At 34.5% G+C, this 13293-nt stretch overlaps 1 protein-coding gene across 1 annotated transcript in view; it reads left to right on the top strand.

Annotated features, from left to right (window-relative positions):
• Nucleotides 1-2311: 2311 nt before the first annotated feature.
• Nucleotides 2312-13293, top strand: part of LOC118169252 (heparan sulfate glucosamine 3-O-sulfotransferase 1-like) — a 137454-nt gene continuing 126472 nt past the window's right edge. Inside the window, exon 1 of the transcript XR_004751981.1 lies at nucleotides 2312-2452. The gene's annotated coding sequence lies outside the window, so the exon portion shown is untranslated. The remainder of the gene's footprint in view (nucleotides 2453-13293) is intronic.

Here is a 13293-nt window from a genome sequence, read left to right on the forward strand (position 1 = left end):
CAACAATTAAAACAATGAGGAGACATTTCTTCTCAGAAAAAGTGGTCAGGCATTGGGACAGGTTGCCCAGGGAAGTGGTCGAGTCACCGTCCTTGGGGAATGTTCAAGTAAAGGTTGGACGTGGTGCTTAGGGACATGGTTTAGTGGGTGACATTGGTGGTAGGGGGATGGTTGGACCAGATGATCTTGAAGGTCTTTTCCAACCTTATTTTTTCTATGATTCTATAACTTTGCTAGCAAATGCTAGTGTGCTTGCTTGAGTCAGTCCTCGAATTGTGACTTGTCTGATGCCTGGCTCCTACAAAATGTTCGGGCACGCAGTTCTTAATCTCCTAAAGCTTATGAGAACAGAACATACACACGTATGTGTGTGTGGCTTTTTTTCCTCAAATTTGTTGGAAGCAGAAGTGCTGAGGTACTAACAGGCCAACTCCTGTTTTACCCCTGCCATCAGAATGTTTCCGCAGAGTGTTTATCAACATGGTGATAGGTGCTTTATTTATATATATATATAAAGCCACACATTCAGTTTATACACAGTGTTGGTTTTTGTCTCCATGCCTTACATTGGCAATGTTTGGATATGCTGAAGATCAGCTTGCCTGTCCAGTTGTGCAGAATATTGGTGTGAGGTCCTTGACCTCTTCACAGTTGTTACATTTTTCACCCATGCTTACTCTTCAACACCCTGCAGAATTACAGAAGGCAGACTAAAGGTCCTATATTACTAATTCCAGACATTGTCTGTTTTGCTTAAAATCTTTCAACTCTTCCCAGTGGACAAATAATGATCATGTTCACTTACAACTGAACTCATTTACCCTACTTTAGCAAAAGGTGCATGGGGTGTCTGGAGTCTATGTGGGTTGGTGTGTGTACAAAGAGACTGAAATGATTAGTTCAGTCAGAACTGATCAGTAGATTTTGTTCAAGAAAACAGCCCTCTCTCTCTCTGAGAAACCTGCTGTTTTATAAAAGGTTTATGCTGTATGCCTAGATGTCCTTTATAAACAACTTGGCACTCACCATTATGGTCTCCTGAAACACAATGTAAGGTCACTAGAGTGCATGAAGAAGCAGTATACAGATACAATATGTATATGTGGGTTTTGTAGAAATGTAAGAAGCTTAGTTTTTCAAATCTTTTAGTCTGATGCTTGATAACACCACCCTGTAGGACTCACTATGTGTGACATGGATGTTACTACATCAGTGGACCATATCATTGGCTTTGTAACTTCAGGCCTTTACTTTCTTAACTGACAACTGGACTTTCATTGGATTAATACCAATGCATTTGAGGCCAGCTATTCAAAATTACTATTATCTTAATCTCATGGTCTGCAAGTCATAAAGTAAAGCTTTGGAAATCACTGTCCTATAATTATGGGACACTTACCAGTTTCTTATCATAGGTCAAAATAATTTCTGTTGCTTAAAAGTGATGAATAAAGGACATTTTCCAGGAGATGTGAATATGAGCATCCTTCAGTGGTAATTTTCTTCTCTGCTTGTTTGATTTTTAGTTTACCTGGAAGTATTTTAGGAAGAAACTGATACGTCACCTTAGATAACTAGTTGGTTTTTGTTTTGTTTGTTTTCCTAGATGTTCTAGAAATATGTCAATTTTAGCAAACTGCAAGCTCTATTTTCATCTTCACCTTCAATTTTGAAAATTATAATTTCCAATAATTATTTCTTAATTATTAATTAATAATTATTATTTCTTAGGAATTACTGAATTTGCTGGACTTGTGTGAATTTAAACACTTCTCCACAAATTTCCAAACCCAGAAGACTCCGCAAACTTAGTCCCAAGCTCTGCCAGGGATCATGTTAAATATCCAGGAAATAATAAAACTAAGAAATAACAAAGGTTCTATAGACTGGGCATGAACAGAACAGATTTTGGAAAATGGGATCTACTGTCAGTTGTCTACAATATTACTTTTGAACGTATTTTGCTCACAATGAGGGTTTTGTTTTTTTTTGTTTCTTTGTTTGATTTTGTTTCTTTCTTTGATTTTTTAATTTATTTAACAGACTTACATTTCCAGAGGAGGATGACTGATTTCCACTGGTGAGAATGAGAGTAGAATTAAGTCTGCCTAAAGAAAAACTTTTATCATCTTCTCAGGTATTCTCCTAGCATCTTTGATGGTAATTCTGCTTCTAAGACATGTTCACTTTTAATTGTAAATAAAGATACAACTCATTTCCCAGCCTGTTGTGAGTGATTAATGTGCAGGAACTGGAAGAAGGTGTGGATGAATGCTACAGCTAAAAATGTTTCACAGTCTCCTTCAGCTCTTCTATCACCTCATGGTGCTTTTATATAATTAAAACAATCCTACGATTTTCAGAGACAAAAAACTTTCTATCTTGTAAAATTTATTCTGTTGCTCAACAAGAATCTTTGCAAGTTCTCTCCAGCTGACACAAACAGATTTAGGTACATTTGTGCTGATCTTTAAATTTCCTTTTTACCACCATGCAGCTTAGTTAATATCATTTATTTTTGCTACTATGCTGTACTGGGTCTGGTAAAACCAGATGATTAACATTCATTTTGAATATCCATGAGAAATTGTGTAGTTAAATGTGAGTAAATTTAAAATGTGAGTAAATTTAAATGGAAAAAAATCTTTTTTCAAAAAGGATTTTTTTCAGTTAGTTTATTTGTTTTCTCCTGTACCGTATCTGAAAATTAGGCAAATGGGAAGAACAGCCTTTCCTGCAGTGATTTTCAGATAATTCTATATGTAACAATTCAACTTATGTAAGTAAACTTATCATTTTCTCTAGCAGTGTCAGCAGACATATAAAGATGACTAAATGACATTACATTCACACAAAACACAAATATGTGGACTAAATAGTAGATGAATGATCGATAACCTAAAATGAAAGTGGATGCAGTGTGATTTATACCTAATGCAAGTGTTTTGAACAGATAATAACCTACATTTTAATCTGCGAGAAATGAGACTACCACCAAAAAAAAACATAGTCTTTGTTACGCTCTCTGATTGTGCTTCCTGAGGGCAATTGGAAATAGTAGATGATTAAATTTGAATTAAATTTCAAATTTATTAGAGAGGAGAGAGAATATCTAACAATAAATTTATTTTGGCATGCTCCCAATTGATTTTATTAAAGCAATGTTTCAGACAGTTGACTGAAATTGAATAGCAGTAAGAAAATGGAAGAAAAGGTAGGCTACAAGAAGGAGTTCCCTGGTCGTTCTTGTGATGTTTTACGTTGCCAAGTCATTTACTTTATTTCCTCCTGTGTATACTGTTCAGGGGCTAGGATTTACTGAGTTACTTAAAAATTAGTGCCAGATCACACCTATCTGAAAGCATTTTCAGCATAATTGTTATTTATGAGTATTATTTTATGAGTTATTAATCACAATAAAAATATAGTAAATAAACTAGTATATATTAGGAATTCCAATGGTGTTTTTCTCATCAGGTGAAAGTACAAAGTATATTTGAAGAATATTCTTTCATAGAATCTAAAATAATGGACAGTTTATCTTCTACTCTTTAGCATAAAATTTTGTATTATTTCTGATAACCTGAGATATAGCTACATCTAACAACCTTGCTGTCTGTAAGGTAGAGAATATAATAACTCTCTCTTGTGATTTTCCACTTTACACTGCTCCAAAGCCTGACATTATTGGTTTCCAGTTCAGAGCAGAGACCTGCAGAGACAGCCTGAATCTTTGAGATTATTTCATTTCACGGGGCTCTTAAATCTTCTACTCAGAGAAGAAAATAGTTATTCAGGACCAAAAAACATATTTAAAGAAGTAATTAATGAGTTTAAGTGAGTTTTTATTTATTTCATTTATGTGTTGATAATACACTTTTTAAAATTATTATTATTTTTGAGAACAGAAGCCTATGTTCACAAGGGAATTTCTGTTAATTTCTTTGTCAGAAAATTTACATATTGGAAGGCCCTAGGTTTTTTTGATTCTTAATAATGAAGACTTTTGACTGAACTGAAATAAATATTATGTGTGTTGTAACTATAAGAGCAAATTTGTTGTCCACAGATTCTTGCGGGGCAGTGAGCTACTTTAAGGAGTTCACAGAGGTAAATAACAAAAACAACCTTACATATGCCAAATGTCAATTTATATGATAAATTAAATTAAAAGTGGAAAGACCATGGTGGCAGAGGGGAGGAAGTTGGAGCTTATTTAAATTTTAAATAATAAGAGATTTTTAAAGCAGTGCATTCATTTTGTGTATTATTTAACATGTTCCTTCCAGTGTAGAAAATTCTTCTAGGGGTCTGGAGGAGTTCCTAAAGAATCTAAATATTAATATGACACATATGTTCACATGCTGAATTTCTACATAATTCTTTTTAATAATTTATATGTTAAGAAACATCTCACTTAGACATGTTTACATAATGCTTAAATGCTGACAACAATGCTTTACTGAATTTTATTGCTAGAAGCAATATCCATGTAAAGGGATGTGAAGTACATGATCTTCAACTACTTACTTATTCAAATATAGTTGTTTGAGTATTCTAGAAAAATACTTGTACCTTGGCAGAGCAGTTGGCATCTGTTTTCCTGTTGTTTTATTCATGGTTGGGTTAGTTATATCTGAGGTTACCAAACGCTTTCTTTCCTGTTCAGCCATGATGTTTCTACTGTCCTTTATCAGGGACATCTGTCATGCCTTTACTTGACTTGCAGACAGGCTGGTTGGGTAAAAATCAGTTTTGATGATGGTATGGGAGTCATGTATAGCTGTAAACAATATGAAATTCATCAAATTTCCTAATTAAATTGTGCTTCTAGACATTATGTTCATAGCTCTTTTCCTCTTTAGTTCAACTTTTCGTATTTTCTACTTGTTAGCAGCATATATGGATAATCTTTCATTTAAAGACTTTATGTTGTATTTTCACCACTCAGTGGATGTTTACCTAATGAAAGGTGTAGTAAACCTGCATGCTTTTGCCTAAGTAGAAAATCAGTGCCATAAGCATTAAACTGAAAAAGTAGTTGCTTAAGTATTAAATTATCAGAAACCTATTTGTAATGTGCAGCTGGACTATTTGTGTGTGTTTTTTTATTTTGTCCATTTATTACTTTATTTCATCTTTATGTTATTACATGCTTACTGAATGTAAAGAATATGCTCCCTTTCTCTGGATAAATGAACTAGGCAGAGAGTTCACATACCTCGAGATCACACTCTTAGAAGGATTTTCTAAATGGAAAAGTTTTCAGTTCCTACTGAACATCCTTGTTTCATTTCTCTTTTTTCTCTTCTAGCTAGCAAGAACCTATTCATCATCATAGACAAAGAATGACATTTTGTCCAAATACTTTGTATAACCAGGGACAAATTTCTCTTTTGCTTTATTGAGCACGTCATAGAGGATTTGTCCTTTATTGTAAAATGTTTTTAATGTAGTTTTTTTCTTCCTCAAAATGCTGTTGCATGGTTCACTGATGTCATCAATCTGTGTGTAGACTAGTTTTCTTCAAGTATGTTGCCTGAATATATTTCTAAGATTGCCTTTATTCTTTGACTCTGAGTACTCACTTGAATTATACTGCATATTCACTTGGTAAAGGGTTTTTAGACAGCTTTTAATAATCTTTAATTTCAGCATTGACAGTGCTGAGTGTATTTTTTAATAGGTGTGCCTTGTATGGCATACTTGTTCATATTTTTTTCTCTTCATGTTTTACTGTATTCTGTGCACAACCACATATTTAAGATACTCTTTAGATCAGAAGTATGTTAACTTTTATGTTATTCAGGGATTTTCTTATTCCTTTTTTTTTTTTTTTTTTTTTTTTTCTTGCAGTGCATGAGTACTTAAGTCATAGGGAAATTATTATACTATTAAAAAATGCTCATCTGAGGTTTATTTAACATGTCATGGTTAATTAGACAATCCACAATCCTGTTGCAAAATCACTTTATTTCCTAGTTTATTTTGCCTCCAGATGCTGATTGTCAAGTCAGAGCAACTGAGGCAAATAAAATTTACTATAAATAAAATAAATAGAGAAAAAGGATTACTTTTACAAGTTTAAGATTTCTTTGATCATAACCAGATATAATAAGAAATATAATTATTAAAAGTTGTACTATGTGATCTTACAGGTCTTTTCCAACCTAAAAGACTCCATGATTCCATAATAATTTGTGTGTTTGAGTGTGGTCTGGTTGACATTAATTTGAATGTTTATCAAGTGATACTGCGCACTTGCATATTATTTTTCTTCTAAGAATGAAAGTTTTTGAAGAGGACACCAAAGAATGAGTAGCAAATACTGTATATTCATTTATTGCCCCTTCAAATATACTTTACAAAGAATAAATGCCAAAGGAAATTTTCACACTGGCTAACTTCAGGCATCTACTGTAATGCTTCTATTAGAAACTGTTCTTAATATTGTCAAATAAGATGGGGAAGCAAAGGGTTCATAATCATATTCTGAACTTTTTATTGGAACTACTAAACATTTAAACTAAGAAGAGAAAAGGAGAAAAAGCTTGTACACTGACCTTGAAGGGAAATGTTCAGTAAACTACTAAAATCTCTCCTTGTTAGTGAATTTAACAAACTGAATCAAAGCCTTTGTCTGCAGTGTATAAAGCACTCAAGAAATTTCAGTCTGATTAAAAGCTTGGAAAATAGTTCTCACTTGCTCTGCACTAGAAATCAGTAGCCTTTGAGCAAGATTTTAATCAATTTCAACAATGCTTTGCAAGGTTCAGAATAGAAGACAATTCACTAAATAAATAACTATGTAAAAGTAGGGTACCAAATGTAAGTACTTTTATCACATTTTGTAACACATTGGAAAAAAAATGGCACAGAATGTTCAGCAAGCGTAATAGTATTTGAAATTCATTGGTGTTTTTGTAATATGTAACCAATCCAGTAGCACCATTTTAATTAGTTATGCTCTATTATGGTCATGGGCTGACGAACGTCACCCTCTTGAACCACTATTAACTGTTCTTCCAACACACAGAACTTATTTCAGTGAATTTTTGGAGGGTCTTGATTAGATCTAGTGTTACTTACATAGCCTCTTGGTGGGACCAGTTTCTCCTGGAAGGCAAAAGATGGTAGGAATTTTGAAGACATAAAAATTAATAAAAAGATAAGAAATGTGAATTTCACATGTGCCAATAATAGTTTGGTGCAGTTTGGGGCAAGTTGTTGTTCAGGAATGTATAGCTACCGCTAGAACAGTTCACATGATCTACATGATTTGGCCATGTTCCTACCCTCTAGCCTTTCAGGTGGGAGCCAGAATAAGTTGGGAATTTACTTGGGCAGAGAGTGGGTTGTACTTAGTGTGATCATTAAATGTGGTGATTCTGGGAAGTGTTGGTGTGTGATTTGTGTAAGCAGTAGGTGTGGTGTCTGGAGGGTATGCTGTAGTGTGTGCCCCATGAGTGCTAGCAGAAAAAGCAATGTGATCTGCAATGGCAGGAAAACAGGGAATCATTATCATAAATAGTAAAGTAAGATATTAACAGTCTTGCTGTAATTTCTTTAGGCAACTTGAGAGCTCATACATGAGGTTGGAACATGTTCCTTCAAGTTCTCCACCTGTAGATAACACACATGATTAAAATGTAATTTCAAGTTTTTAACATTTAACTTTTTATGTGTTTCTGCCACTGGCATCTTCACCTTGTAATTTTACTTTTATGGTACTATCTAGCTTATCTTGAACATGTGCCTTAACCTTTTTGCAAAGGCTACAAATCTTTGGTTATATAGATATTAAGACAGTACAGTGACGATGAATTGATAAGAAATGATTCAGGTATGAGTGTGATACACTGAATTCTTCTGTACCTAGAAAAGTTTTTAATTTTATTTTGACATAAAAACCGATCTCTATTATAACTATTTCATGGATGTTTGGAGAGAAGAACAAAATGATTGTACTACTGTCTCATAAATAACAAATTCTCTGTGAATTGCATCAATACAGATTTTTATTTTTTTTTCCCTTAAACGATGAAAAGTGATTTGAAGCTCTTCACTGAAAACCAAGGATGGTTGTAGGAGAGCTCTGCATACATTTTAAAATTATGCTTCATCCCCTGGACCTTAGCTGTCAACAGTCATGACTAATTTTCTAGCACCCAAAAACTTTGTATTATTTTTGAAATGTTTTTAATTTGCCCTACCTTACATCCTGCCAAATGTTATAGCCCATTTGTAACTTAGACCAGCTGACTTTGGAAAAATTGACAATCATGCACCTCACTAGTAATTGATTGTTAATACATTATTAATAAGACTTTTACTCTGTTAGATGGTTACTTCTTTATACAGCAAACTTTTTGTATAAATGGAGCTTCCTAACTGTACCTGAGTAAACCAATTTCATGAACCCTGTATTTTCTTAGTTACCTGAGCAGAAAAAATGGACTTTCATTGACCTCTGTCCTCTAACTGTCCTGTTCTCAGCTGAAATACCATTACTGCTGTGTTTTGGGGACAGTATATCTGGACCAGGATGAAAGGAGATGTCACAGTGACTTGCAGAGAGAGACTGGAGGAAAAGGTTATATTGAATACTGAGGAAGAGGTATGGTTCACAGTGGAGCTGTAGCAAAAATCCAGTGCTAAAGAAGGTTTTGCAGAAGGTCTTCCCAGGACTATGAATAGGTAGTGATAGACAAGACATCTGTTGCAATGCAGGACAGGAACCCTCTGCTTGATCTCAGCTCCATAGCTCAGCTGTGTGAGGAAGCGCGTGCTCGAGGTTTTGTACACTCACTGGAGTGGGGCTGCCTGGTTGTGCCTAGTAAGGAGGTGCCTGCTGGGAAGAGGAAACTGGGGTGGTAGCAGGAGTCCTGCAGCATTTCACTTCTGATCTGTTCTTACCTCCCTAGTGAGGTGTACCTTCTCTATTGAAGTTCCTGATTTATAGCAAGGAGTGTAATTACTGTGTTAACTCCTGAAGTTCTCACTCAGTATTCACATGGGCAGCAAACTTAATCAATGAGAATAAGGATTGTGCAAAGACTGAATCACAGAATGCCGTATGAATTTGACAGAATACAGCACAATAATACTGAGCTTATTCTCATGAGTAACTGAAAATAGTCTTTACAGGCTCTGGGGATACAGACTGTGGAATATAGGCTTTCCCATATTCATGCATCAGAGATACAAATGAGGAGGGACCTCTGAGAATTGTTTTCATGAGGATCTGTTTCTTCCTGTGCTCCTACTCTGGTGGTTTGGTGACTTGAGATTACATTATTTTGGCATCCCAAGGGCATGGAAGGAAGCCCAGAAGGAATGCACAAATTTTCCATTTGGGTTAGATCCCTGCTGGATTTCAGTAGATTATTCTGCTCCTGCCTATCCCTTCATGTCTGCCACTAGCTATTTTAATATGCAAGAATTTTGAGGCATGAGAACCCTCTGGTATTTCAAGTCAGCTGCCTCCCAGATTTATTTTGAGACTTATAAACACATGTACAAGCTTTTCAAACTTTCTTTTTCATCAGTTTCATAAGGGATAATTAAATTGTTGCAAATGAGGATTAACCCTTTCAAAGTTGTTTTTTTTTTTTCCCTATCTACCAATTAAAAATGTGCATTTCTCCATTCTTAACAGACCTCTTTCATATGTTATTACTCTTATTACATACTAGTCAGTGCATAACATTTTCATATAGACAGCATTCCACTTTCCAATCTGTATACAGTCTTTCAGTTAAAATCTGTCAAAGGCAATAAATAGCCTGTTATTTTCCACCTCCATCACACGTTTTGCAGTGCATATTATTCAAGAAGAATAGAGATCAAATGATTCTCCTTTCTATAGTATCAACAAAGTGTACTATGTGCACTTAATTGAAATCACAGCTTTGACCACACTTCAGCTTCCTGTAATAGTTTCTTTATTCTACTTTCCCATTAAAACATTTATCGCAGAAATTCTTCCCCATTATGGTTTAGTAGATATCCTCTTTAAGTTATCCACCACACAACAGTTAATTTTTTTTTTTTTTTTCTTCTTTCAGGTGCAGTTGATTGTGTTTAGTAATGACCTTTAAAAGTTCTCATCATAGTACATTTCAGTAGCTGCTTCTAATCCTCTAGAAAAAAAAATCGAAGCTAAAAATGTCTAGCTAAAAATACACCTAATATTATTATAAATAACATGAAAGATAACTTTGGCCTTTTTCAGAGCTCTTAACCTGTGAAGTTATAAGCTGCATGTGGTATTAGTATTTAGGAACTCCAAAGACTTTGCCAGAGTCCTTGAGGAAAATAAAGCAAATGGAGAACTGATACTCAAAATTTAAGAGAACTTGGATGGAATATGATGCTTCTTAAATGCTTCATCTCTTTATTGTTGTCAGAGGAGAGCAATAAGAATATTTTTTCCCTTTTTTCTGTTTATATTACCTATCAATATGATGTTATCTAAAATACAATAATAGACTAGAGAGGCATACCCTGTTAAGAAATATTCTCCTTAATCATGGTAAGAAGGACATTTCAGCTTATTTTATTAGTTAGTGGTAATCGAACTTGTAATATGAGTAGTTAATATTCTTTATATTTTTCTGTTGGTAGGCTGCCAGTTCGGCTCTGCATTCCAGTTTAAAGTGCAGTTGTTTCATCAGTTCAAGTGTCATCTGACAACAGGGTGGGAGTCAGACTCAGCTGGGTCAAAGTAGCTTGACACAGCATCACTTTTAACTTGTTTTAAAATAAAAATATTTTGAGGCCCCTATTTTGAATTCAGAAGTGTGTGAATGATTCTTGTTTAGGGTAACATTCCAGTGCTGTCCTGCAGACAGAAAACCAGAAATATTCGATAAGGCGTCTTTGTTAGTTATGAATGCAAGTGAGAATCATTATTTAAAAACTAAATTCAAGTTCTTCCATTCCAAAAAAGATACAAGTTTTGTCTCTTTGCTTTTGATAATATTATGATAATAACGAAGGAGGTCCACAAAAAGTCTGTTTTGGTGAAAGATAACTGTGAATCAGAGGTTCTTAGACAAAAAAAAACATGCTTTACATTTGATAATATGAAGTTTGTTTGTTTTTTTTCTGTTGTTTGTTTGTTTGTTTTTTTCCAAAATGATGTTACAAAAGCACAATTAAAAGTAAGCTGTTGGAAAAATAGTGCCATATAGCAATAAAGGAAGCACTACTAGGAATTGTGTTGAGGATAGGATGAACTTGATATTAAGAGAAGAAACAGGTAGTAGGAAACATTTGTAATGATAAGATTCACAGGCAGAATATTGTCAAGAATATACTTATGTTGTTGTCTCCAGTACATAATAACCTTGTTTTTGAAAAATCACCTGAAACTGAAAGTCAATAAAATATTTATTTGTAGGAGGGTTAGAAGAGGGTCACACATAGCTCTTGATGTCTTACAAATCAGACTGTGTTATCTAATTGGATGGATAATCAAATTATCTGTTAGTAAAGGAAGATTTATATGTCTGATCTTGCTGCCAGTGAAGGCTATATTGGTTTCAGTTTAACAAGCAAGGTTTGTTTTTACAGTTGATGTTCAGAAAGGTTTTATCTGCAAAAAAGGGTGATGGAATTCAATCCTGATATGGGTTCTCTGAACTTCAACTACAAAATTGTCTCTCATCAGGAAGCTGGGAAAGAAACTGAGTCTCAAGTCAAGGCTCTGACTTGATGTTATATATGCAGTTCTCTCCTGCTTAGAGGAAAAATGCTTGTAGGTCATGGGGAGCTACAGACACTAAGACAGAACATTTTTAGTGCTATATGTAGTTGATGTTTGTTGTTAATGTCTCTTTCTTCTTTCTTTTGGCTCCCTCCCTGGAAACGCTGGACATTCTTCTCGTTTCATCCTTTGCAACTTTTTTCCTTATCTTTTATACTAAATGGGATAGCTGGATGTCCTGTATTGTTTTTGTTTGAAGGCCGTTTAAGGATGCATATTTTTGGGGAGAAGAACACCGTTTTCACAGTGAAGAAGAACAACGTTTGGTTGATACTATATGAAATCAGCAGCATACTACACTCCTGTTCCCAAAGAGTGTGTGGAGTATTTGGATCTTGTTACTTCTTATCCTACCCCCCCTGCTGAGCAGGATCACTTAGAGCACATTGCTCAGGATGGCATCCAGGCGGGTTTTGAGTATCTCCATGGAAGGAGACTCCATAACCTCTCTGGGCAAACCTGTTCTAGTGCTCTGTCACCCTCATAGTATTTAACCTAAAACTTTGGTAGATTGGAAGCAGGGAACACATCACCTCAACTCAAAGTCTGAATTATATATTATGGTTTAAAATTCTTGTTTTGAACTGCAGGCTGAATTTAGGTTAGGAGTGAATGGCACAACTGCCATGATCATGACTGGGATTTTTTTTTTTGCCTTTTTTATAGGCTGGAATTTAGACCTCAGGATCCACTGGTTCCTAATTGGAATTGGTTTTCAGTCTCTAGTTAATCACCAATAATGGGAAAATTATTTCTACTGATGAAAACTCTTAAATTGTCCTTCATAAATTTGTACAATTATTTCTTTTTTTGGCCTTGGGCTTTAAGAACCATACACCAAACTGAGTGTAAATTAGCTCTAGAGTAATGAACATAATCTTACACAGAAATGTGACCCTACAATAATTAACAAGGTGCCCCAGAGGGTTCCCTTTACTATGATACGTTTTCCTCTTTAGGCACATTGTAATCTGAATTCTGGATTTTCCCTCCCCCCCCCCGCAAAATATGGCATTTGAACATAGTCCTTTTTGGAAAATTCTTTTTTCTTCTACCAGATTTTATTATTATTTTTTTTTTAATGCGTTTGCTTGTTTACTTTATCAACAACTGCTGAATAAAATGTTTTCTGAACATAAGTAATATGATGTTCTCATGAAAGGCATTAAGGGCTAGTTTCCCATCTTCCGATGCTACAGACTAATTCCAGTGATCATGTAATTTTTAATGTAACTCTTTTGCCACTTTTAACAAAATTCAAACAATGCACCACATTTCTTTTTATTATTATTTTTTTTCCTTGTTCACTCAGGGACCCATGCATAGACTGAACTGACTAAGCTGAACTGAAGATTCAGTTTATGTTACTTTATGTTTACTTATAAACTCTCACATGTACGTATAGAACCATATACGTATATGCTTACTTATAAATAAAATTCTAAAGTCTAGTAAAGTCTAATGTCAGCATACTAAAGACCCTGATACATTAAAACATTCAGAATGAAAATTTTCTGAGTTAG

Source organism: Oxyura jamaicensis, chromosome 6 (assembly GCF_011077185.1).
Source record: "Oxyura jamaicensis isolate SHBP4307 breed ruddy duck chromosome 6, BPBGC_Ojam_1.0, whole genome shotgun sequence".
Taxonomy (NCBI): domain Eukaryota; kingdom Metazoa; phylum Chordata; class Aves; order Anseriformes; family Anatidae; genus Oxyura; species Oxyura jamaicensis.